This window comes from Chiroxiphia lanceolata, chromosome 15 (assembly GCF_009829145.1).
Source record: "Chiroxiphia lanceolata isolate bChiLan1 chromosome 15, bChiLan1.pri, whole genome shotgun sequence".
NCBI lineage: Eukaryota > Metazoa > Chordata > Aves > Passeriformes > Pipridae > Chiroxiphia > Chiroxiphia lanceolata.
Window position 1 is genome coordinate 3,916,797 of NC_045651.1, and position 23,711 is coordinate 3,940,507.

At 61.5% G+C, this 23,711-nt stretch overlaps 1 protein-coding gene across 2 annotated transcripts in view; it reads right to left on the reverse strand.

Moving 5' to 3' along the window:
* CXXC5 (CXXC finger protein 5) overlaps window positions 1-16,195 on the reverse strand; it is a 36,942-nt gene extending 20,747 nt beyond the window's left edge. For both annotated transcript variants that reach the window (XR_004359812.1, XM_032703174.1), the window contains exon 1: window positions 16,128-16,195. The gene's annotated coding sequence lies outside the window, so the exon portion shown is untranslated. The remainder of the gene's footprint in view (window positions 1-16,127) is intronic.
* Between the last annotated feature and the right edge of the window lie 7,516 nt (window positions 16,196-23,711).

Sequence of the window (23,711 nt, forward strand, 5' to 3'; positions counted from 1 at the left end):
ACACCTGCACCCCACATCTCACCCCACATCCTCCCCCAGGGCCACGCTGAGCCCACGCAGCAGGATGTGGTGGGGCTGTCGCTGCGGCAAGACCAGATGCAGGTCCCCCCAGCCGGCCTCAAAATCAGGCTGAGGGTGACAGGAGTGTGTGCCACTTGGCCCAGTGAGGCTGGAGGGGCCAGCACACCATCCCACGCCATCCCCGGGAAATCCTGTTTTTTCTGGGCTTGGATCAAGCACAGGGGACTGGGAACAACGGCCATCCAGGGAAAACCCTACTGGAAAGCTGTAAAACCCCACTCAGTAAATCCATGCTCTCAACCAGCACAAGTTTTGGGGAGGCAGCCCCTGGCAGCAATGGCTCTGCCCTCCTTTTCATCCTATTTTGGGGATCTGGACTTTGTGCCTTCGGGTTTTTCCAGAGGGGAAATATATTAAAAAAAAAAAAAAAACAGCAAAAAAACCCCCAAAACCTAAGCACGCCACTGAGCTCCTGTGAATTCCCTATCAGCTGCTGTACACGCACATGGCACAGAAAAATCCTTAGCAAATTCCTGCTGAAAAATAAGAAAAAGACCAGGAAAACCCACCAAAGGCTGAGCTCGCCGGACACAGCGCGCCAGGAGGGGCTGACAGAGCTGTTACGGTCTATTGGGCCAATAATCCACAAACTAAGACAGATTTATTGTACATGGCAGATCCTAACAGCTCCAAAGAAACCATCACTGTCTCCCGGTGCTTAAAATTCACTTTCTTGGGGGGGGGAGAAAAAAAGGGCCAAAATATGGCTTTATGAGATAAGATGCGTGGTTGGACCACTCTGTGACAGGCAGAAGCCTGTGCAAACACATATATGGCTATTTTTTTTTTACCTTGGTATATAAATATATAAAATATCTCGTCTTCCAAGGCGAGTGTGACTGCATTACCCATCGGAGAGCTGTCCTTACCACCGGATTACCCGGCTTGGTTTCACCTCCCTTAGCAAGATGGATTTGCAGGGATGTTGTTTCCGCCTCAGTATTACAGACCAGAAAAAAAAAAAAAGGGGGGGGGGAAGATAAAAAATTAAATTAATTAAAGCCAACTCGAGCCCCTGCATCCATCTGGCTTGCTGGGATGGATGAGTTTGGGAAGGTGCAATGATCTGAGGAGGGAGATGCTGGAGAGGAGAGCAGGCTCTTCCCACCGGCACCACACCGTGATGGCAAGCCCGGGATGGGGGGATATTTCGATGATAATAATAATAAAAATAGTAATATTAAAAAGGGCAGAGCTGGTGCTTTCCCCGTTTCTGGCACACAGGACACCAGGCAGTGCAGAGCAGCGGGACCGGGAGCGGGATCAGCCCAATCCCATCAGTAATTGCGGCGTCTGTTCGAATCTCCCCGACGCTGGAAATCACGCTGGGCCCGGCTCAGAGCTCCCCGGCGGCTGATCGTATCGGACGGGGATCAGAGAGGCTCAGCTAACGGGTTTAGTGCGCGGCTCGTCCCAGCCGGCGCTGCCGCCGAGGGGGGGCCGGGCTCCCGCTCGCCCCGGGGGGCCGCGGGGCCGGGATGCTCCTGGGAAGAGCTCGGAGGGAGCGCATGGGAGCGGAGCATCCCTCAGCAGGGCCATGCCCGGGGGAATGCCCGGTGGGACAGCCAGCCCTGAGCCCCTCTGGCATCGTGTGTGCGTGGTGGGTCGGGTACACCTTGTGTTCGCCCTGCCAGCACCCACCACCCCCTGGCTGCACCCCAAAACCATCCGGGGGGGTGTGAGCAGTGGGAAGCTGGAGCAGGCGACCAGGAGAGAATGACACGGGCAGGGATGGATGCAGGGAGGGGGGGTTGCATGGATGCCCCAGCTCCAGCCCCGCGGATGCACCCTAAAACCATCCCAAGGGGTGCGAGCAGTGGGAAGCTGGACCAGACGACCGGGACAGCCGCTTTCAGCTGAACCCGGAGCCTCGGAGCGATGCTCGTGGGTAGGGATGGGTGCAGGGAGGAGGTTTGCATGGATGCCCCGGCTCCAGCCCCCTGGCTGGCAGTGCAGCAGCGGGAAGGGATGTGCTGGGACTGGCCGGGTGGCTCCAGGGAGGGAGTCGAACGAGTAATTAGAGCAGGAGGCTGTGAGTCAGCAAACGATGCGTAACCTCGGCGAGGCTGACAATGAGGCAAAAGATGGCAGTTTCGACCGAGAGCGCCGGCTGAAAGGGCACATTTAGATATGCAAGAAGCAGCGACTCCTGACAATCCCAGGGCTGGGACCTGCCCAGCAAACCGTGCTGCTCCGGAGCCACCGTCTGCACCAAGCACTCGACTCCTTCCTCCAAGATCATTGTGAATAGAGACATGGGTGGGCAGAGCAAGGCAGCAGGGACCACTCCCAAAAAAACCAGCGTTCAGGGGAAGACGCCAGGCAGCCTCTGCTCCAGCACCCCATGCTGCCTGGGAAGTGGGATACAACCAGAGTGGGCAGCTGACCTTGCTCCGGATGCCCCGGAGAGAAGTGCAGCCACGGTGGGGCCGATCCTCCTGGCACACCCGCTGCACTCCAGGGTGGATATTAAGGTTTGGCTTGGGAGCAAACCCCCAGCTCCAGCCACAGGCTCGTCCCCCCCCCGTTTTGGGGGGGTCCATCAGGGCTGTAGGCAGGTAGGGCCCCGCTGCCCAGCCGCCCTCGGCGAGGAGAGTTTAATTAACCCCGGAAAGCGATCGTTAAACGGCCGGCCCGGGTAATCGATGCGGAAGGGGCAGCTTTGCTGCCGAGGGACCATCTGCTCCGGGGAGCGACGGCGGCTCCTCATCCCCCCCGTCACCCCTCGCCCTGCGCCTGCCGGGAAGCCACGGCCACGGGGCAGCTGGTTTGGGGGCCTGATCCAGAGCTGAACCCCGGCCGAGCCATCCCGGGGGGATGGGAGCTGCCCCTCGCCTCAACCCTCGCTTCCCGTAAAGCCCCAAGTCCCTGAGCCACGTGATTTCCGACACGGCACAGCCCCCCCGGCACAAAGCCCACCGGAGGGTCCCTTCAGAGCAAGGCATTCCCCCCTTCCCCCCAGCCAGGATGTGGCTGAAGTAAAGCTGGGCAGGGATGTGGCCAAGCATCCTCCACGCCCCACAGCTATTTTCACCCATGAGATGAGTTTGGGGCGGTCTCAGCCTCGAGGGCACAGACGGTTTGTGTCTTTTTGGAGTGCCTGGCCCTCCCCCCGCACACACAGATTCCCAGGAGATTACTCAGAGGGATGCTCTCGGCATCGCCCAGGATACCAGCCATCCTACCATGGGGCACTGCGTCCCTGCCCACCTCCCCCAGCACTCACTCACACCCTGAAACTCTGCTGGCAGCTCCCGACCCTTCTCCAACCCTGAATTTCCAAGTTTCTCCTTATTTCCACCCAGTACATGGTGCTGAGTGCTCAGGAACAGAAGGGCTGGATGGGGGGCACCCACTCCCAAGGGACCCAGGAGCTGCTTCCCCCTATGGGGCACTGACTGCAGCTCTGGGATGGGGTTCCTGGACAAGTCTGGGATGGACACAGGGAGACCCCTGGTCCCTCACCCTGTGGTCACCCCCCAGGAGAACTTTGGGGGGCAGCTGGGGGGTAGCACCCCATGGCAAAGCCAGAGAGCAGATGGAAGAGCGGGATTTGGCCTCTCCAGGATGTGATTCAGAGAGGCCAGTCTCCCAAGTGCTGTCCCTCTCCTATGAGGGGACACTCCACTATCATCACACCCTGCCCAGCTCCCAGTGCCAACCCATCCCAGGAAGCCTGTGAGGACATGGCACTGGCATGACCCTGCTGGGGTGATGCAGAACCTCCTGGTCTGGGTCTGACCCCACCCACTGGGAGGAGAGGGGCCTGGGATTCTCCCTGCTCCGATGGCAGCAGCTCAGCTGGCAGGGAAAAGTGGCCCCTGCACCCACCCACACCCACCCTCCCACACTGGCACCACGATGTGGGCACCAGCTTTAGGGCCACCTCTGCCCCGGGAAAAGGTCCTGGTAAATTCGATTCCTGGTTGCCAGGACCACCAGTCAGGCTCTGGCATGGAGTTGGCTGGGCAAGGGTTTGCCAGGACACCCACCACATCTGAGCCCCTGGGGAACACCCAGAGGGATGCCAAGGTACCAGCACCCAACCACTGGGCATGGGGGTGAGGTGACCCTTCCCATCCCTGCATGTCCAGGAAGGGATGCCCACGGCAGTGGAAGAGCAGCTGGAATGCTGTGGGCAGGAGGCAGCAGGGGCAGCTGAAGAGCTTCACTGCAGGAGGGAAACTGAGGCAGGGAAGGGCTGGGATGGGCCCACACACTTGGGTGGAGTGAACAGACCCAGAGCCAGCTTTTCAGCTACTCTCCATCCTGAGGCCACCCTGTGATGAGGACAGGGAGCAAAGACAGAGCAGGAACGACCCCCACACTGGCCCCACTAGCCCCCAGCACGGGATGTGAGACAGGAGCACACCCTCAGTGGGGTGCTTGCCCCTCAGCCCTCTGAGGAAGGATCCAGCCCCTCAAACTGGGGCTCAGCCCCAGAACCAGTGCTTAGCCCCCCCAAACCACTGCTCAACCTGAAATGGTGCTCAGCCACCCAAACTGGTGCTCGGTGCCCAAACTGGTGCTTGCCTTCCCAAAACAGTGCTCAGCCCCCCCAAGCCAGCTCTGAACACCTGAACACCCTGGACTGGTGCTTGACCCCTGAGATGGTACCAGCTCAGCCCCCCAAAATGGTGCTCAACTCCCAGGCTGGTGCTCAGCCCCTGAACCAGCGCTCAGCCCATGAGACAGTGCTCAGCCCCAAACCAGTCTTCAGCCCCCAAACCAGTGCTCAACCCCTGAGGGGGTGCTCAGCCCCCCAAAACAGCAAAACCCCCCAGGTTGGTGCTCAGCGCCCTGAACCAATGCTCGGCCACTGAGCTGCTGCTCAGCCTCCCAGAACGGTGCATGACTCCCAAATCAAAGCTCAGACCCCAAACTGGGGCTCAGGCCCCCAATACAATGCTTGATCCTCAAGCTGGCTCAGTCCCCCAAAATGGTGCTCAACCCTCATGCTAATGCTCAGCCTCCCAAAACAGTGCATGACCCTCAAGTTGGTGCTCAACCCCCCAAAACAGCACTCAACCCCCCAAAACAGCACTTGACCTCCAAGCCAGAATGACGCTTGACCCCCAAGCCGGTTCTCAGCTCCCCAAAATGGTGCTCAGCCCCTCAAGCTCAACACCCCAAAATGACCTCCAAACCGGTGCTCAGCCCCCCAAAACAGTGCTCACCCCCCCCAAAACAGTGTTTTACCCCCAAGCCAGTGCTCAGCCCCCCAGAAAGCCTCATCCCCAATGGCAGGGTCAGCCACTCCATGGTCCACCCCAGGGGTGCCACTCCAGTCTCCTCCCAGCACATACTGGTCCCGTGGTCCTTAGGACAGCCAGACAGCCCAGAGGGGTCTCCCCAGTTTCCTTTGCCCCTGGTCTCAGCATCTCCCCCCTCCCTTACCAAGGGGACACAGGAGCACCATGGCAGGGAAGTCAGTCCCTTCCCACTCCCTTGGCTGTGGGAGTGAACATGTCCCCCACTCCGTGTCCTACAGGGGAGCCCCTTGTCCCCCTTCCCAGCACTTCCCAGGGGAGCGTCACCACCAGGAAAGACAAGATTCTCAGGGCTCTGTTAGAAGCCCCTCGAGCCCCAGGGCTGTGAAGGGTAGAGGGCTCAGAAAAAGGTGAGGTCCCTGTTATCCTTGGAGGTGGCCACGTGCTGGGATGGTTTCTGGGATGCAGACCAGTGACCTCAAATGGGATAAGAGAACATCCCACTTCTAACAGGGGTGGGGGACTTATTCGTGCTGCTGGGGTGTTTTCCAGCCCTATCCATAAACCTATTGGCCTTTGGGATGAGCTGCTGAAGCCGCCCACACACAGCCCAGTGCCAGCTATTTCCAGGATTAGGCTGTCAGTGGTTATGGATATGGTTGTCCCCCCAAAAAATCCCCTCCCCAGCAGCAGCCACAGGCAGCCTGGGAACCCCCAGGGACTGGCCACTGGCCTTCCAGGTCCCCCATTCCCCTACAGCTCCCCTGTTTTTCTCCAGCTCTCCCTTTTTCCCCCAGCTGTGGCATCTCCAGACCCCCAGACACAGCCCCCTTCCCTGCCCCATCCTCACATCCCTCCCTGCCGTCCCCCACCCCCTAATGGAACCGGCTGCCACAGGGATTCATCCCAGTTTAATCTTCACGGTGCATCAGCACGGGGGAGAAAACACAACGTTTTTCCTTTTTTTTTTTTTGGGTCTTAATCTTTACCTGGGGTCAGATTTACCAATCCTCCCACTAATCCCCCCACGCCTTCGCAAAGCAAAGGGCCCCCTCCTCCTCCACCCCGGGGAGCACCCATAGCCCCAGGGTGCCTCGGGATTAACACTCCAGGTGACTCCAATTCTTCCCAGCGAGGTGGCAATGCATGTTTTTAAAGGCTTCTTTTATTTAACTTGAATGTGAGGATGGGGAGGAGGGAGGTGATGCAGCAGCGGGGAGATGGGGGCAAAGCCTGGGGGTCCTGGCACGATGGATGGGCTCAGATATTTGGGAAATATTCAGGGAAAGGATGAGAAACTGCTTCTTAGAAAGGATTCAGTGGCATTCCCTGCCTCAGTTTCCCTGTTTGTAGAGATGACAGGTCACCTTCTCTCCTGGGATTCAGATGGCTGTCCCTGAACAACCTCCAGGTCATCCCTGGTGCTGGGGGGACAGGACTGGGAATCACCCCAGGGCTCTGCAGAGGGAGGCCTGGGAAGGGGGCAAGGGTTCCTGTGGGTTCCAGGGAACAGGGATCCCTGTGGATGGGAGGACACAGAGCTCTGCAGAAGGGGGGACAGGGGATCTGCATAAGGGGGACAGGGGTTCCTGTAGATGGGGAGAGACACAGGGCTCTGAAGATGAAGGGTCAGGGTTCTCAACAGAAGGGGGAAACAGGGATACCTGAAGATGGGGAGAAGCAAGGGGCTTTGAAGATGGGGGGACAGGGGCCCCTACAGAAGATGGAACAGAGGGCTCTGTAGAAGGGGGACAGGGGGCTTTGCAGACAAGGACAGGACAAAGTGGACAGGGTTCCCCGCAGAAGGAGGGGACAAGGGCCTTTGCAGACGGGGGAGGACAGAGGGGAGAGGTCAGAGATCCTTGCAGGAGGGTTTTGCAGACAGGAGGGGGACAGAGGGGACGGGGTCCCTGCATTTGTGGGGACAGGAGCAACAGAGCTCCCTGCAGATGGTGAGATGGGGTCCCTGCAGATGCCGAGGGGGACAGAGGTCCCTACAAACCTGCCCTTCCCGCGCCAACCTCCCGCTGTACCCCCACCATACCCCACCTCTGCTGCAGCGGGGGGGCTGCGCAGACCCCCCCGGCAGGGTGGGAGGCAGGGGCTGCCCGCAGCCCTGCCCTGACCCCCGTCCCCCCGCGGCGGCGGGTGAGATAAGGGAGCTAACCGGGTCTGGCAGCGCGGCCCCCGCCGCGACAGCGCGCACGCTCGGCCGCGGCCGGCACTTCGCCTCGCCAGCCTGGAATTTGCAAGCTGTCCTGATGCATTAAAGCGCAAACGCCTGGCGACCAGCTCCCAGCCCCGTGCCCGGCTGTGCCAGGCCACGGCATCCCCTCCCCGGGGACGCCGACGCGGGGCCAGCTGTCCCCAAGGGCGGTCAGAGCCACCATCATCATCATCATCATCTTCGTCCTCCGCGTTTATTTTTCTGCCCCCAGCCCCAGATTTAAATAGTGGGATGGGGAGGTGGTGCCAGGCTCGCGCTGTCACCGGGACACTGGGGACATCAAGAGCTGGTGCTGGGGTCAGGCAGAAGCACAGCAGTGCTGGTGCAACAGAGCCCCTTCCAGCGGGCAGCCCCCTGTGCCAACCAGGGCATGGAGGGGATGGGGAGACACAGATGGACATGGATGGAGAGATGGATGGGATGCCCCAAGGATAAAGGCATGGGACCCCGAGGTGGGTACCTCAACACCCTCATGGGCACAGCACTGCAAGGACCACCCCAGAGAGCCAGAGAGAGATGGGCTGCAGTCCTCTTGGACAGCACCCATTCCCTGGGGATCTCAGGGTCCCCCTTTCCCTGTGCCCACACTTGCACTGTGCCCCCCAGTTTCACTCCCTACACTGGGTGCTTCCCACAGATGCCAGAGGGGAAGGTGGGGAAGGACAGCCCCTTCACAGTTCAGTGTCCAGCCAGCACCCACCCCACATCCCCCACCCTGATGCCTATCAGATTCCCTGGGAGCCCCAAGGCCACGAATGCCATGGGATCCCCTCCAGGTCCTTCCAGGGGGCTGGGTGTGCTGAGGGGGGGCTGGGCACCCAAGGCTGCAGGCAGAGGGGACACCCTGCTCCCCATCACCAGAGGGGACACCCTGCTCCCCAGCACCAGAGGGGACACCCTGCTCCCTGGCACCAGAGGGGAAACCCTGCTCCCCAGCACCATCGCATGCTCGCTCCTCGCCCACGCGCCCAACAAGGCCCTCAAATCACCCCAGGACCCAACAGCCACCAGGACACATCCAGGACACACAGGGAACGGGCAGGATGGGCTCAACCAGTTGTGCCCATCCCAGCGGTGGCAGCGGGATGCCCGTGGGAGGAGGGAACGGCAACAGCCGGCTGGAATAGGAGTGTGAAGAAACGGCTCTTGCGTGCTCTGTCCGGAGCCAGCTAACGAGGCCATATTTGAAATGCTTCGCATACCTCCGGTCATCAGATTAGTGAGATGCAGAAGGTAAAGCAGAGGGCAGGAGGAGCACTCCCAGCCAGCGATCCCCGGCCAGCGCTCCCACCCGCTGCGGGAACTGGGGGAAAAGTCTCCAGCTGGCAGCAGGGAGCAGGGCAGGGAGCAGCCATGGGGACCCTGGGAGTGATGGGGGCCTGGGATCTACCTCTCCACTGTGATCCCAGTGGTCACAGGGACACCAGGAGCAATGGCTGCCTGGGATCTACTTCCCTGATGTGATCCCAGTGGTCACAGGGACACCAGGAGCAATGGGTGCCTGGGATCTACCTTCCTGCTGTGATCCCAGTGGCCATAGGTAAAACAGGAGCAATGGGTGCCTGGGATCTACCTCCCTGTTGTGATCCCAGTGGGGACACCAGGAGCAATATGTACCTGGGATGTACCTCCCTGCTGTGATCCCAGTGGCCATGGGGACCCTGGGTGCCATGGGTGCCTGGGATGTACCTCTCTGCTGTGATCCCAGCAGGACAGGGCAGGCATGCAGGAGAGGAAAGTGGAGAAGGACAACCCAACCCACTGCCACATCCTAGTCACCAGCCACTGCCACCCCTCACCTCACCAGGGCCCAGGTGAGATTTGGACCTGCTGAAAGACCTCTCAACACATAACAGGGGCTGTTATGTCAGAGAGAGACTTTTCACCAGGGCCTGCTGTGATAGGACAAGGAGCAAGGGTTTTAAACTGACAGAGGGCAGGGTTAGATGGGATATTGGGGGAAGTTCTTCCCTGGGAGGGTGGTGAGACCCCAGAGAAACTGTGGCTGCTCCAGCCCTGGAAGTGTCCAAGGCCAGGTTGGACAGGACTTGGAGCAACCTGGGCTAGTGGGAGGTGTCCCTGTCCATGGCAGGGGGTTGGAATAAGATGACCTTTCAGGTCCCTTCCAACCCAGGCCATTCTGTGAGTCCCACACACCCTCCAAGTATCGTCTGTGGGCACAACTCATTTCCCATCCCCCAGGCATCAACACTCCTTGGGCATGAATGGTCCTCCCTGCTCCTGCTCCAGGTCCAGAAGAGGCTGGAGAGCAGGAATCTGCCTCTGAGCAGAAAGTGGGCACAGAGGAGGAAAAGCAAACACTTGGCACCCTTCAGGGTCGGGATGTTCAAGTGAGAACTCAGTCTTCAGGACATTCAAGCAAGGACAGGACTCAAGACTCAGATGTGGGCCCCAGAATCCAGTCTCTGAAGGCAATAAGGAGGCACAAAGACCACAAGGGCAAGTCCCAGCAAAAAGAAGTGAAAACCAATGACACCAAGACCCTTGGGGACACCAGGAGACAACCTGGGGGTTTAGTGGATGGAGCTGCATTGCTTGTTCGGGCACAGCTGAAGACTCCATAAGGAACACTGTGGGAGACAGATATTGCCCAGATATTCCTATGAAGAGCTGGAGCATGAACTCAAGGCAGGTTTGCAAAGGCGAGGCCAGGGCCACCTCCAACCACGGGCAACCACCCACAAACCAAGAGGTGGCCAGGGACAGCAGCACCAGAGGAAGCCAAAGGGGAACATACCCAATCTCATCACATCAGAGCACAAACCCAACCCTGGCTCCAGCCCAGGCCATCCCCAGGTTGCTCAGCACCTGCTGACCAAACCCATGCCAGGGTCAACTGGGGGTTTCATGGGTGGCAACAGCCACCCAGACCCCACTAGAGTCACTAATGAGGCCAGGACAGCACTGTTCCCAGCCCTGCCACCACCCAGGTGACAATCAGACCCTGGGGATGAAGCCCATCTTAGGAGTGACACAGAAATGACAGGGTAGGTCCCATCACATCAAGCCCTCAGTGAAGTATCACAGGGCTGCCACAGGGCAGAGCCAGTGACCTGAGCCCTTTTCCAGCTCCCACCTCTCTGAGCTGGGAGGGTGGGGATGGAAAAGCACATCCTGCTTGGAAAATCAGAAAACAGCTTTTTTTGTTTTTTGTTCTTAGCCACCAGTTCCAGGGTCACGGCTGACACACACCCTCCCATTCCCAGGCCACCACACTGTCACCATCACTGTGGGGAGGTGACAGGCCTTCATCATCCTCCTGGCACAAAGGATGTCCAAGCTCAGGTGATGGAAGATACTTTGGTACAAGCAATACAAGACAAGGACATCAAGCCAGACCCACACATCCCAAGGCGAGCCCACAGCCTGGGAGCCGTCAGTCCAGTCCCTTTTCCATGCCATAACGATGGATGGTGGAAACCAGGGACACCAAGGCAGCCTCTGGAAAACCTTCTGACCTCAAAAATCCTTTTATCCACATAATCACAGGCTGCCACCCATGTGCAGCAAGGGCTGTCATCTCGGACCATCAGTACACTCCACCTGCCTGAAAGCCAAGGGACAACACAAGCAGGGATGAAATCACTCCAAAGATGTAAGGGATGCACCCCCCAGCTCTCCAGCCCCCCAGAAGGAGAGGCTGTGGGGCAGGGCACACCATCAGCACTGAGATGTTGACAGACACAAAGGCTTTGTGACTGTGGATGTCAGGCACCCGAGGGCCAGTGCCAGGGTAAACGTGCCCTTTGGACTTTCCCAAAGGCAATGGGACCCACGGGTCGCCCTCAGCCACTCACTGGGGTCACACTGTCCTGCTGCCTGGCTTTCCTTGGAGCTCTCCCAGGGCTCCAGCCCCACAGGTGTCCCAAGGGACACAGGACACGGATAGGGATGCAGACTGCTCCTTGCCCACATGCCCTAATGCTGCCCCAATGGGTTCCCTATGAGTCACAGCCTCCCCACCAGGACATGTCCCTCTGCTGAAGGCAAAGGCTGCTGCAGATCTGATCCCCACAGCAGGGCCACTGCTGAGCAGGAGCAAACCCACAGTTTCCTTCCCACTGGACTGGGATTTCCCACTGTCCACCTCTGGAGGTGGTTCTTCCTCCAGTCACCCCTTTGCTCCAACACCCCTTCTGCCCCTCCTACCCCACTGCCCCTGCATCAAGTCACAGAATGGGTTAGGTTGGAAGGGACCTTAAAGTTCATCTCATTCCATGCCCTGCCATGGGCAGGGACACCTTCCAGGGACCAGGTTACTCCAAGCCCCAGCCTTGAATACTTCCAGGGATGGGGCAGCCACAGCTTCTTTGAGCAACCTGTGCCAGGGCCTCACCACCCTCAGCATAAGACATTTTTTTCCTTGCTATGTCCAAGTTAACTCTGACCTGTTGCAGTTTAAAACCCTCACCCCTTGCCCTGTCCCCCCATCCCTTGTCCAAAGTCCCTCTCCAGCTCTCTTGGAGCACCTTAAGGGACTGGAAGGGGCTCTAAGATCTCCCCAGAGCCTTCTCTTCTCCAGGCTGATGACCCCCAGCTCTCTCAGCCTGTCTCCAGAGCAGAGGTGTCCCAGCCCTCAGACCATTCCCAGAAGTCCTCTGGACTCACTCCAACAGGCCCAGGTCTGTCTGTGCTGGGGACCCCAGAGCTGGACGTGGTGCCCCAGGGGGTGTCACCAGAGCAGAGCAGAGGGGCAGCACCCCCTCCTCACCCTGCTGCCCACACTGCCACGGTGCAGCCCGGGATACACTCTGCTCTCTGGGCTGTGAGCACACAGTGCCGGCTGATGTCCCATCTGTCACCCACCAGCATCCCCCAGCCCTTCTCCCCAGGGCAGCTCCCAGCCCACCCACCCCCTGGCTCTGCCAGGACTGGGTGCTGCCCCCACCCAGGTGCAGGTCCTTGCACTTGGCATGGTTGAACCTCCCACCTTCCTCCTGCCCCATCACCTGCCTGGCAGGAAAACAGCCGCTCCCACACACCAGCTGCTGCCAGCATCTCCAGCCCTTCCCAAGCCACCACAGCCCATCCATTCCCATGTCCCCAACTGGGTGGGGGGCCACCCTCTTCCTGGGATGGTGTTTCCCATGCTCCTCCCCAGCCTGGATGAGTTCCAAGAGCACCACTCACTTTGGGGACACCTGGCCCCCCATCTCCATTCCTGGGCTCTGTGCTGAGGGCTCTGGCTGCAAGGGGCAGCTATGGCAACTGGGGGTCCCACAGGACCCCCCATGCTCCCAGGAGTCAAAGTCGAGTCAGGGGAAAAGGAAGGGGAAAGAAAAAAAACTAAGCCTTTTGAGTGCAATATTTTAGTTGAGCACCAGAGCATGAGTAAAGGAGGGAGCTTTTCGTGGTCTGGTGAGTTTAAGCTATGAGCTGAAAGTTTAACTATTAATACACTTAATCAAGAGGTTGTTCCTACGGCTGGGATTTGGGAAAACAAACCAGGGAGGCAGGGGAACGGCGGCACCCACTGTGGCCACCCCAGGGAATGTCCCTGCTGGGGGAGGTGGAGGGTCCAGGACCAGACAGGGCCGGATCCAGCCTCAGCCAAGCCTTGCACGGACACACCAGGTGCCAGGTGCTGGCTGTGAGGGCCAAGCGTCCTGGATCTGGCCCTCCTCCCAGCGCCTCACACAGATGTGTCAGAGGGGGCAGTTTTGGGGAGAGGATGCCTCCCCCAAGCCCTGCAGCATCCCCAGGTCACAGACAAGCAGCACCTGCACTGCTGCCACCTGCCTGGAATAGCCCTGGTGACAACAGGAGATGCCAGTGGGTGAGTGAGCCCCAGGGTGAGAGATCCCCAAAACACCCCCCAAACACACCCACAGCATCTCCCCTCGCACCCACCTCTGCCAAGGAGGAAGAGGCTGAATTCTGGGGTGCAGCACCCAGAGCCACTTTCCCCTTCCCGCCCACCTCGTGTCACGGGCAGGAGGCACAGGCAGGAGTGCAGGCAGGACAGGCAGGGGTGCGGGCAGGGGTGCGGGCAGGAGTGCGGGCAGGCGCCTGGCAGCGCGGCGCCGGCTGCCCGCATCCCCGCCACAAAATCCATGTCAAGGACGCCTCGGCCGTCTCCTGCCTCTTCCCACCGAGCGTGGGGGGGGACACGGGGATATTCGTGGCGCCCGCACAGCAACCCCCCGCCCCCTGCCCGCACATCCCGCCAGGCAAACAGCCCCCCCCGCCCCTGCCCCCGGGGCCACCGAGCCCCGAATGGCGCCGGCACCAACTTCTGAGCGGCACCGGCGGGTCCTTTGTTACTTTGCTTTTGTTGTCACACGCCGGCGCGTCCCCGTCCCCATCGTCCCGTCCCCGTGTCCCCCCACACACCCCTCCCACACCCCCCCTCCCCCGGCGGCGGCCCCGAGGTCAGGGCGCGACATCTGCCAGCGCGACGGGGCGACGCCGGTACCGGCACCGGGGAGGGGGGGGCGCCCCGCCGGGGGCACCTCCGGGGGCACCTGCGGGGGTATCCCGCGCGGGGACACTTTTAGGGTGACACCGCCACCGACGGGGATGCGCTGCGGCGGCCCCGCGGGTGCCGCTGGAGGAGCCGGTTCTCCAAAGCTCTTCCCGGTGGGAATGCGAAGGACGGACGGACAGAGGGAGCGGGGTTTCCATGCCTACAAGCGCTCCCGCTGAGCGGGACCTCGTGGGGGGGGGGGGGTCACCCCCCTCGTTCCCATGCGACCCCCCCCTCGGCTCGGCCCCGCCGGGGGATGCAGCGCAGCCCGAGGGGAGCAGCGGGGGCAGGGGCACAGGGGGGCCGAGGTGCGGGGGGGGGGCGAGGGGGTCCCCGTTCCCCCGCAGCCCCAGGTGCGGCCCCGCCGCCGGGCTGGGGGCCGGGGGGCGCGGACAAAGCGGCACAAAGGGGCCGCTGACACAGCAGGGCCCGTTTCCAGAGAAACAAAACTTCCGCCGGCCACGGCTCCGCGCCCCAGGTAGCCGGGATGGGCATCCCCTCCACCCCTCCCCAAAACCCGGCCTCACCCGCCCTCCCGCAGCACGGCACCCCCCGTCATCCCCCCCGTGCCCCCCCCGGCAGGGAGCGGCGGGGGGTGAAGGTTGCCTGGCCGGGTCAGCGCACACGCGGGGCCGTTACCGCAGGATGTGTGCGCAGCTTTGTTTGTGCGTGGGATGGCCCCCCCCGCAATCCCCATCCCATCTCCCACCCCCCCATTCCACCCCCTATCCTCCTCTCCCCAATCAATCATCCCAGCAAAGAATAACCCGACCCGAAGCAGCCCCGGCCCCGCAGGAAGGACGCTGCCGGCTGCGGGATGCGGTGGAAAAAAAACTAGGAATAATAAAATTAAAATAAAAGGGGAAAAAAACCGCAAAACACCCCACACCCCCACGGGGCGCGTGGGGCCGCGGCTCGGCGGAGTTCGGGGACGTAATTCCCGAATTCGGGCACAATCCACAGCCCCCACGGTGGCTCTGGGGCTGGCGGCACCCACGCCGGTGCGGAAGAGGGATGTTCCACGGCGCGACCGCGGTGGCTCGAGGGGTGTCGGGGTGCGTGGGGGGCGCGGGGTGCCCTCCCCGCCGCGGGTGGGGGGGAGCGGGGTGTTTGGGAATCCCGTTTGACGGCGAAGCGGGGCGGGGTGGGGGGTTAGTTGGGAACGGGAAGGGGGGGGGATGATAAAGTTGGGTGAGTTGTCGCACATGGCTGGGCGATGGCGAGCGGCGCCGCTCCCACGGCCACCCCGCGCCCGGGCACCGGCGGCGGAGCCAAACTGCGGCCGGAGCCCGGCGCACCCCGGGCAGGCGGCAGCGACCCACGCGCGGAGACCGAGCACGGAGGGGCCGCCACCAGCGCCGGGTTGGGGGTCCCCCCCCCGGCGCCCCCCACGCGATCCCCGTCGCGGGTGGCAGTGCCGGCCCCGCTGCCCACCGCCTCCCCCCGCCGCCGCCGCCCCCGCCGCCCCCCGGCCCCGCCGCCACCATTGTCACCCGGGAAACCACCGGGCGCTGCCGCGGCGGCCCCGGGGCGGCGGGGGGGAGACGTGGGGGGCTCACCCCATCCCTCCCCGCGGCTCCCAGCGCATCCCCGCCGGGCTGCGGGTACCGGCAGCGGGGTTCGGCGGCGCCGAGAAAAACTTTGCTCGTTACCCCCGCCGTCCCCCCGCCATCCCTCCCCATCCCCGGGAAGCGGCGGGGCCGCTCGGGCGCCGCGCAGGCAGCACCGGCCGGGCCCGACGCGGGCAGGCGGGCAGGCGGCCAGCTCCGGCCCCGCCGCCGCCGCGGGCAGCCCGGGCACGGCGCCGGGCAGCGGGGCGAGCCGAGAATCCCCCCGCCAAACTTTTTCTTCTCCACCACCCCCGCTTTACCCACCACCCCCTCAACACCCCCCACCCCAACTCCGCCGCCCGGAGCGCCCCGGGGGCCGGCACCGACCGGCGGTCCGGGAGCCACCGCGCTGCGGGCAGCGCTGCCGGGGAGCGGGGGGCGCCGGGGAAAGGGGGGCAGGAGGGGAGGGAAAGGAGGGGGAAAAGGGGGTGGTCAGCACCTGCCCGGGGGCCGGGGCCGGGGCCGGGGGGAGCCGAGGCGGGCTCGGTGCCTCGCCGCCGCCGCACACCCACCTCCACATCGCCGCTCGCTCTGGGAGTGCGCAGCCCCCGCTCCGCGCTGCACGGCGCTGCCGCCGCCGCCGCCGCCGCTGCCCGCGGCTGCCGGCAAAACCCGGACCGGACCGGGCCGAGCGCAGCGCCCCAGCGCCGCCGGACACCGCGACCGCGACACGCCGCGACCGCGACAGCGACACGCCGCGCGCGCCCCCCGCCGCCCCGCGCGCGCGCCGCCCGCCCGGCACACACTCACACACACACACACACACACGGACACACAGACACACACACACACGGACACACAGACACACGGACACACAGACACACAGACACACGGACACACAGACACACACACACGGACACACAGACACACACGGACACACAGACACACACACACGGACACACAGACACACACACACACGGACACACAGACACACACACACACGGACACACAGACACACACGGACACACAGACACACACACACGGACACACAGACACACACACACACGGACACACAGACACACGCACACACACCCGGCACCGACCGACCCCCCTCGCCGTGTGCGCACACACCCACCCCCCCAGGGTCCCCGCAGCCCCCCACGGGTGTCACCCCGCTGCGTTCCAGCTGCCCCCGCGGGTGGCACCGGAGTGTGTCCCTCGTGCCCCATCCAACCCCCCAAAGGGGTTCACCCCGCTGGGACCCCCCCCCCCCTCCTCTCCGGCTTATCTACCCACACAGGCACACGCGGGGGTAGCCACGGTGTGCCCACCCCCTCCCCTGTGTCCCAGCCGCCCCCACGAGTGTCACTGTGCTGTGCCTTCCATGGGTTGTCCACTCACCACGGGTGTTGCTGGGCTGTGTCCCCCTCCATGTCTCAGCCACCTCCCATTGGGTGTCACCGTGGTGTGTCCCCCCGTTTCCCAGCTGCCCCCCCGGGTGTCACCGTGGTGTGTCCCCCCGTTTTCCAGCCACCCCTCTGGGTGTCACCATGGTGTCCCAGCCACCCACACGGATGGGATTGGACTCTGTACCCCATATCCCATCCACCCCCACGGGTGTCACCCTGTTTGTACCCCCTCCATGTCCTACCTGTCCCCTACGGGTTTCATCCCACTGTGCACCCCATCTCCCAGCCACATCCATGGGTGTCACCCCATTGTGCCCCCCCACTCCCCACATGTCCCCTGTGGGGTGTCACCATCCTCCCTGTGGGGTGTCACCCTGTTGTGCCTCCCTCCATCCTTCTGTGTCCTGAGCAGTGACATCCCTGTGTGCACCCCCCTACCCCAGAGTGGTTCCTCTCCTTTTGTCCCACTGCGGGGTGCCCATCCCTCTGTCCATCCCCCCCATGGGGTACCCCCTCAATGTTCTCCATCCCTCTGTCCCCACTGTGGGGTGTCCCCCTGCACGTACCACATCTCTCTATGTCCCTTGTGGGGTGTCAATCCCTCTGTCCCTCCCCTCCATGGGGTGACCCCAGAGTGTTCCCCATCCATCTGGGTGAAGCCCCACTCCTCTGTTCCCCCCGTGGGGTTCAGTTGGCAGCAGGTCCCAAAAGCAAGAGGTAGGCGAGGTGCAGGGGGGGGATTCTGGGATTCACAGCCCCCCCATCCCACCACCACACCTGGGTACACATTGTGTTGGTCCAGGGGTCAGCAACCCCAATTCCAGAGCCCCGGAGCCCTGGGCTTGCCGCTGCCACCAGGAGAGACCTCGTGGTCCCACGGCGGGACATCGCTGAAATCCCCCTGAATAAACAGCAAATAATCGATGGCCCGATAAGTCACCGGGAGGGAGGGGACAAATCCCGAGGTTTGGCCCCGCGGGGGGGTGGGGGGGAACATGCTTGGCCCAGAAGTTTCCTGCTCAACTTTTTTGACAGGATTTTTTGCTGCTGAGGGGGAGAGCTGTTGTTGGCTCTTTTTTTTTTTTTTTCCCCTTTGAGTGGTGGGCACTGAAAAATTGGAAGTTTAAAAAAAAATCGCTTCAATCCCCACTCCTCAGCCGAGAGCAGCTTTCCAGGGACAAACAGCCCAAAAAAAACCCACCACCCCCAATTCCCGCAGCCTTTTCGGTTGCCAGCAAAATACCCAAACCCTCTCAAAAGCAGAAACCCTGACAAAAATGAAACTGGGTTTGTGTTGCCGTTGATTTTTTTTTTTTTTTCACAGGAATGCGAAATCTCTTCCCACCCCGCTCCCGCCTCGAAAGGAAACAAAAAAATCTGCGATGGGGCGGGAGGGGAGGGAGGGGGGGGCCGAGGAGCTCGGATGCGCTGTTTGTATTTGATCCACGTCTCGTTAATTATGTGCCTCTCGCATATTTAGCCACTGGGATTTGCAACCGCGGGTGCTGTGACGATGCTCTGCCTTCCCAAAAAAAAATCTCCCTCCTGGGCGGCAGCGATGGGGGGGCACTGCCCCCTCCTCCTGGGCACCCCTTCAGCTCCTCTGCTCGCCATCCCAGCGCCCTCCCCTCCTGCCTCCCTCCACAATTCAGCCTCTCAGCCCTCCCCAAAAAAAGGAGCAGAGGAGCCTCGTGCCAGGCACGTGGGGTGAGGGTGACACACGGGAGAAGGGACATCATCCCACCAGCACCACAGCTGGTGACAGTGCCCAGCACACAACACCATCTCACCCAGGTGGGCTTCACCAAGGGCGTTTCCTTCGCCTGTTTTTGGCTGGTTTTAAGGACCTGACCCACTCCCCGATGCCACCGGGAGCCACAGGGTGTTGGTGTCGGCTTCGCCAAGGGCACGGCCTGTGGTGGTGGCACCTGGAGTTTGCCACCCTCTGAAGATCTCCAAATGCAGCAGCATTTCACTTCTCAGAGTGTCTGGAAAACTTCCATGAGCACAAATCACCTTTATCGAGGACAAGGATCCCTGAAGAGAGGGGAAACTGAGGCATGGGGCCAAGTGGGGACTTGCAGACAGTGGCAGCAGCAAAGCTGGGGCTCCAACCCAGTGCTCCCCAGCAAACCTCCAGACTGCCCAGCACTCCCACAGCCCAGCCACCGGTGCTCCAGCCCCAGGGAGCCCCCCAGATCCAGAGAAGGGTCCCCCAGTGCCTCCAGACTGGCAGGTCCCCACGGCACAGGGCAGATCCTGCCAGGGATGCAGCCCATGAGCCTCCGTCCTGCTACTGGAGCCTTTTCCCGGGATGTGCTGGGGGCTGTGGGGGACAGGAGGATGAGGATGGAGGGCAAATGGGACAGGAAAGGAGGGTGAGGGAACAGGGATAGAGGATGACAGGGCCAAGGATGGAAGGGAAGGGAGACAAGGTTGAAGAGGGAAATGGGGATAGGGATGAAGGGCAAATGGGACAGGGCTGGAGGGACAGAGAGACAGGACTAGAGAATAACAGTGGTGGAGATGGAGGATCCAGGGTACAGGGATAGAGGGGACAGGGGATGGGGACAGATGGCAAAGGGGACAGGGAGGAAGCATGTCAACAAACAGCAGAGCTGGCCCTGCCCTCTGCCTACCAGAGCCATGAGGTTCCACCAGTGGGGTCTGCACTGCCTCCTCCCCAGTCAGGGAGCAAATCCAGGACCTCTGCCTGCCTCCAGATAGGGAGCCAGGAATAACTGGGGAGGGACATGGGACATGAAGGTGATGCTGGGCAGCCTGACCCTGCAACAGTGAGGGGGGTCACAGAGGTCCATGTCCCCCCCCAGGTGGCAGTGGGACACAGTGGGACAGCAGCTGGAGGGCTGCCAAGGCTGCATGAGCGGGAGACATGTCCCAACAACCTCCAGAGCACAAACACACCTCCAAAATTCTCAACCCCAAGTTCCCCCGGCCTGGTCGCTGCCATCCAAGTGGCTTACACTCTCTTGTCACCTCCTCCAGACAGACTGTAGGGTGCCTCCTGGCAGAGGGGACCCAAATCCAGCCAGATGCTGCGCTGGGAGCCCCAGGCCTTGGTGACATTCCTGATTTTGGGGAGGAGGCTGGATGGGGGAACCTGGTGGGACCCAGCAGTGAGAAGCTGGACAAGGTCCTCCAGATGCTCTGCTGGGAGACACCCCTTCCCTACCCTGGCAAGCTGGGGGCAGACTGGTACAAACCCCTTGGCCCTGATGGTGCTGGAAAGCAGAGCTGGAGCTCACGGCATGTTTTGGGTGCCGACCTCCAAGAGCTCGGGTCGGAGTGACCCACCATCATGCTCTGCTGGCTGCCTCGGCAGCACAGGGCTCTGTCTGTGCCCAGACAAGCCCAGGGGACACAGCAGCCCCTTGTCCCCTGCCTGGGGGGCCATGGGAGTCCCCACCTTCCCGGCTGCACAAGCCTTGAGTCCCAGGACGGGGGTCCCCGGGCAGCACATACCCCTCCGCCGGCCCCCGCTGCCCCTTAATTGAGGTCTGTCTGTGTTAATTTTTAACCCCAGCTGTCTCCCACATGGCGGACGCTGGACGTGCTGGCCCCGCTTCCCGGGGACATGCCACAGCGGCGCAGGGACCGGCCACCCCTTCCTGGAAAGGGCTGGGGGCGGGGGGACAAAAGCCCCTGCTGCCCACGGGGTCACTGGATGGTTCACATCCCTCGTGGGAGCCCAGCGTGGGTTCCTGGGGTGCCTGGGGAGGGGGGTGCGGGTGCGGGGCAGGCGTGTGGCACCGGCCTTTGTGGCCGGGGGTTCGGGCTGTCCCCCTGGCTCCTGTGCAAACGGCAGCGGCTGCTGCCCGGGAATGTCCTGGCAGGAGGGACCCGGGCCTCAAAGCAAACAGACGCCGCGCCGGCGGTTGGGAGAAGGGCAGGAAGCCGGTTTCCCTCTGCCCTCTCCCACCCAGGCACAGCGGAGCGAGGGGGGAGCACGGCGTGGGGAGCCCTGGGGGCTGGCGAGCATCCCCCCAACCTGCAGCAGGGAGGCACAGCCAGACCCTCACCCAAATCAGCCCTGACCTGGGGGCTGAGGAGCTGCTCCCGAGGTGCCCAGGGACACCCCGGCCACCCGCGTGTGGCAGGGGAAGGGCGGGCGGGCACAGGGGGTCTGTGCCGCGGGGCCGGGTGGGCTGGAGCCGCAGTCACGCCTACGTGCCAGGCAGCAGGAGAACCACGAGGACACTCGAGCTGCAGCGTTTCCACCTCCGGGGACCCTGGCAGGCGTTGGGGTGTTTTTTTTTTCTTTTTTTTCTTTTTCTTTTTTTTTTTGAGCCGGGGATTCGCCTGGAATTCAGACGCCCACGTGGTCCAAAATAGCCTGGCTCCAACATCCGGAGCGCCCTGCAAAAGCCATCTGCCTGCGCAGGCAGGGCGGGCAGCCGCGGGGCTGGGGCACGTCGGCACGATCCCATCCCATCCTTTCCCGGTGGATCCTGCTGCCTACGTCTGCTGCTGGGGGTCACGGAAGCAGTACCTGAGCCGTGCCAAGGACAGAGGGACAAGCAAGCGCCGTGGTGCGTGGCCAGGCAGGGGACACCGGTCCTGGGTCACATTAACACCAGAGCTTTCCTAGAGCCTGTGGATTTTTGGCTCACCCCGAGCTGCTGCTCAGCAGCCAGGCCTGGGGAGACACCAGTGGCACGAAAACAGCCGTTCTCAGACCAGGGTGTTGCCCTTTAGATGGGAGCTAAATGCAGAGCAAGCCAGACTCGGGGGGGGGGGGGGGGGGAATTATTCCTGCCCTGCTTGTGTCCTCATACATTTTGTCCCTTGGATAGCCCTGTGTTGTCACCTCAAATCCAGCTCCAGCCCTCTGGTGGGACAGGATCCTTCATCCTCAGCACCTGGGATAGGAGGATACCTGCTCCACGTGTCCCTCCTCGTGAGCCTTCACCAGCAGGGCTGCGGGGCTGGATGGGGCTTTCCAAACCTCTTCTGCCTGTCCACACAAACAAGGAGACGTGGAAAGGTCGAGGCAACCCCGATTTTAAAAACAGACGTGCAAGTTACATGATTTCCACTGGAAATATCAAGGTTACTTACGGCAAGAGCTAATTTGGGCAGGCTTGAGTCAGGAGCTGCAGAGAAAGGACGGTGAAAACTGTGCTGGCCTCCTCCTGGCCAGTGTAGCAGCCAGGTCATTGCCTCCTGCCCAGCACTCCGGGTGATCCTGCACCCAGGTGTTGCACGTACAGCCTCAGGAATGTGAGATCCTGAGGGTGATGGTGCCACCTGAGCACATCAGTGTTTTATGGAAGGCCATGGAAAAGCCTAGGTTGTGTAGCAGAAGGTCTGGCTCGTGGCAGCATCCCTGCGGACACGCTGGTGGAGGTGGCCAGCAGCCAGCAATGCTCAGGGACACAAAAGGAGGAGGTGGTGCCCTGTCACCTCCCAGGGTCACGAGGCCTCTCACAACAGGCACACAGTAGATCCCTCTGCTGTGAGATCCCCTCTGGATGCATTTTCCTCTCTTTCACATCCCCTCTTCCCATCAACACCGCTGCAGCTGGGCCTTGATCAAGACACAGTGGAGGTGAGCCATGCACACCCTTCCTTGCAGAAAGGACTCTGGCACTGGAACAGGCTGCTCGGGGCAGTGGTGGAGTCACCATCCCTGGAAGTGTTCAAAAGATGTGGCACTTGGGGACATGGGTTAGTGGTGAGCACAGTGATGTTGGGTTAACAGTTGGACTTGTTGTTCTTAAAGTGCTTTTCCAACCTTCAGGATTCTATGATTCTGTGATTCTATGACTCTCAAAGGCTGCTTTCTCTGCTCAGGCTGCTCTCCTTTGCCTGGTTCCATCATCTTAGACCTGAGGAGCAATCACCCCCTGGCCCTCACACTGGAGCAGCGCCCCAAACCCACCGTGCTCCCCTCTGCCCATAACAGTGTCAGCAGTGGCACGTGATCCATGGATTGAAAGGAGCTGGCAGAGCTGACTCCATGGGTGCAGGAAGCTGTGATCACCTAAACCCCATCCATCATCCCAGCTCTGCACTGATCCTCAGCCTCTAACGGACCGAGAGACGTCAAAAACACCCCTTATGTCCAGACCGCTCTTCTTCCAGATAGGAAGCTTTGGGGCCGAGCAACAACTGGATATGTCTCTATAACCACCTAAAACCTCCAAGTTCTCTCTCCTCACTTTATCATGAAGGGACCCTTCAGCACCATTGTTCAGTTACAAGAGCAGCACCTGATTCCTGGGCAAGTTGAGGTGTGCAAGGGTGCCCACAAGGTCTTCTGGGAGACACCTTGTGCAGCCACCTGAAGAGAAGGAGCACTGGGGTGCACTCCTGCTGTGGGAGAAGCCACCTTTTCTCCAGGAAGCCCTCTGTGACCTGGCTGGGAACAGGGATCCTTACTGGGGACCAATGAGCAGCCCTTCCCCCTGCCCTGTCCCACCCGGCTGCTCCCTGCTGACAGCTTCCCTGCACTCCCTGGGGGTACCTCCACAGCCCCCCAGGGATGTCTGGCATCAAAAGCCCCGGCGTGTGGAGAAGAGCTAGGCCTGAAGCTCCGACTTGCAGGCTCCATTCCTTCCGGGGCAGACACAACCCAAGAAATCGCGGCAAAGAGCCAGCCTGGAGTTGGATGGGAACAGACCACCATCTCCTTACCTAGGAAGACCAACTGGACTTGTCAAGAGGAAAGAAATTCATCTACATCTCACACATATGGTCTCATCCTAATGGATATGTATGAGCATA